This window comes from Limulus polyphemus, unplaced genomic scaffold, assembly GCF_000517525.1.
Source record: "Limulus polyphemus unplaced genomic scaffold, Limulus_polyphemus-2.1.2 Scaffold2342, whole genome shotgun sequence".
NCBI classification, from domain to species: Eukaryota; Metazoa; Arthropoda; class Merostomata; order Xiphosura; family Limulidae; genus Limulus; species Limulus polyphemus.
The window spans coordinates 43,131-46,207 of record NW_013667952.1 but is presented as its reverse complement, the minus strand read 5'-3'; the positions used below and the strand labels follow the sequence as shown (position 1 = coordinate 46,207).

Genomic DNA, 3,077 nt, shown 5'->3' with positions numbered 1-3,077 from the left:
CTGTACACAGTACTCTAAATGAGACCTTACAAGTGATCTATACAGTAAATTAGCCTTATTGCTGGCTACAATACACTGTTTAGATGACTTAAGTGATTTTTCAATCACAACACCAAGATCTTTTTCTTCAACTACATTATTTAATGTATTCCCATTTTAATTGTAACAATAATTTGAACTGTGAAAACCTACATGCATCACCTTAATTTTGGATAGTCAAACATTATCTACCACATACTGGCCCAATGCATCAAATGATCTAAACCTCCCTATAAGTCTGCAGCATATTTGATACAGTTAGTCACCTCAAAAATCTTAATGTCACTGCAAACTTCAAAATTTTGTTATTCATTCCAGAGTCAATATCATTAATATGAATGACAAACACCAGATGACCCAGCACAGAGCTCTGAGGTACACCACTTGTAACTGTGATCCACTCACATCTAACTGCTCTTTTCTCTTACAATTTCAGAACTTAAAATGATATCTTTTACATCAACACTTTCTACTCTCCAGCCAATTTTCTACCCAATTTAATAACATTTCCCCCCACACCCACAGATTTAATTTTTGTGAGGCACCTTATCAGATGCTTTCTGAAAATCAAAGTAAACCAAATCCACAATATTTCCTTCATCAACTCTTGCAGTAACATCTTCAAAAAATGTCAGATTTGTTAAACAAGACCTTCCCTTAGTGAAACCATGCTGGCTCTTTGACACTATATCAAACTGCTTTCAGTGACTCTGCAATGCATCTTTAATCACACTCTCATAAACTTTCCAACTACTGATGTAAGACTAAGTAGACTATAATTGCCTGGACAATGTTTATCATCTCCTTTAAATATTGGACTAACATTAGCCAACTTCCAATCTTCTAATACTCTTCCACTACTCAATGACCTATAAAAAATATTAGCCAGCAGTTCACAAATAAAATCTTAAGTTCCTCTCAAACTCTAGAATAAAAGTTGTCTGGTCCAGGGATTTATCAATTTTTAGGTTTCCCAACTTTTCTCTTACAATTTCAGAACTTTAAATGATATATTTTACATCAATACTTTCCCCATACATTAAGTGCTCGGGCTGAAGCATAATACTTGTACTTCCTTTGTAAAAAACTGAAGACAACATACAATTTAACAAGTTTACCATCTCATAATATTCTGAGATCAGCTCTTCACTATCATTATTAAGAGGCCCAATCCACATCCTAACCATTTGCTTACCCATCATATTCCTAGAGAATTCCTTACTGTTTGGTTTAACTCTCTCAGCCAACCCTCTTTCATATACAGTTTTTGCCCTTTTAACTTCCTTTTTAACCAGCTCTCTTGATTTCCTATAGTCCTCCAAATCCTTATTTCCAGTAAGCTTACATTTCTTGAATTTATTATATTTATCCCTAATATGATCTCTTTAAACCTTTACTGAACCATACTGGCTTATTTCTCTCTGTTGCCCTTTTTTTTCTGGAGGGTATATGTATGTTCTGTATGCATATCAATTTTTCTCTAAATGCTTCCCCCATCTGTTCAAGATCCCCTCCCAACTGTTTAGTCCAGTCTACAGAAGCCAGATCATGTCTCATTCCATCAAAATTGGCTTTCCTGAAATTTGGAATCAAGGTACTATTCTTCTTCAATTCTACATGTAGTAAAATCTCAAACCTAATAGCGCAATGGTCGCTCACCAACCACAACTCCATCATATTCACATCAGATGCTAATATTAAATCTAATATAGCTGTTGGTGTATAAAAGTATGCTGAACAACTTCAAAAACCTATCCCCCTCACTGTCAAACTCAAAATTTTCCCAATCACTACCCCTGAAATTAAAATCTCCCAAAATAATGTCTTTTTCAGCTACCATTCTGATCTCATTGTACACACTCTCATTAACTTCCACATTCTGACCTGGTAGTCTAAAACAAATCCCAATTACAAGACTTTTCCCTTTGTATCCACTAACATTAACTCAATATGCTCTAACTCAACGGGATGAATTTTCACTCCTCACATATAAAGCTACTCCTACCCTTTTTTTAATACTCTATCTCTAGTAAATAATCTGTAGCCTGGTATTTCAAAAATTCTCTCATCAAAATTGTTCAAATACAACCAAGTCTCAGTGTTTTAATTTTATGTCTATTGTACATGTTTTCCTGTCAATTATATTTCCTATTTTACTAATAATAGTAGTACTAGTAATATCATAGCCCCCACCTCTGTATAGCCCTAGTTAAAGAAAGTAGTTTAAATCCAGTACCAGTACCACTACAGCCGAGTTAATAATAGCCCTTGCTAACAGTAACATGCTAGCCCCTGCCTTGTTTAAGTGTATGAATCTGTGAATATTATTTTTCTTCTACCATAATACTTCATTCTAAGAGGTATCTATAAGTAATAATTAGTATAAAGTGTAGACCCCTAAGCTAACTTACTCAGTTAGTGACATTCCCAATTTCCATTAGCCTTTAGTTTAGGCTTAACCCAGCATTGTATTTGTACAATGACAATTCCGGCTGATTATTTAAAAAAAAAAAAAAACACTCAAAAATAGAATATTTTACTTTACTTCTACTGAACAGAAGTATAAATTCATTAATCATAAGATTTATCCTCTTCTTTTTCAGTCATTACTTTGAGCTCATTGGTCTGCTGCACTTTAAAAACATTAAATATTTATATTCACATTTCTCATATAACTTTGCCGCCACATAAATAAACTTGGACACCTGTCGATTGAAAAGCTAAAATTATTCGAAAAATGGTTGGGCAATTCCACACTTAAAGTATTTTAAATCTAATACTATATTTACGTTTTGTGTGTTTTTATGTTTGATAATTATACTAATTGTGAATTAAAATAATACATTATAAAACTCATTGTACAAAAAGTTGAATTAGATTTAGTGAGTCTGTACTTTTTTTGTAACTTTGTGAGTGGATTAGGGTACATAAAACTAAATAGTAATTAACAAAATATATATATTATATTTATTTATTTATTTATTGCTATCATTTTTGTCCTCTTGTAATCCATAAACCACAAAACAAGTATTGTTTGA

At 32.6% G+C, this 3,077-nt stretch overlaps 1 protein-coding gene across 1 annotated transcript in view; it reads right to left on the bottom strand.

Moving 5' to 3' along the window:
* Positions 1–2,696, bottom strand: part of LOC106466680 (serine/threonine-protein kinase ATR-like) — a gene marked incomplete at its 3' end in the record, with an annotated part of 134,038 nt that extends 131,342 nt beyond the window's left edge. Inside the window, exon 1 of the mRNA XM_022394744.1 lies at positions 2,451–2,696. The remainder of the gene's footprint in view (positions 1–2,450) is intronic.
* Positions 2,697–3,077: the final 381 nt, after the last annotated feature.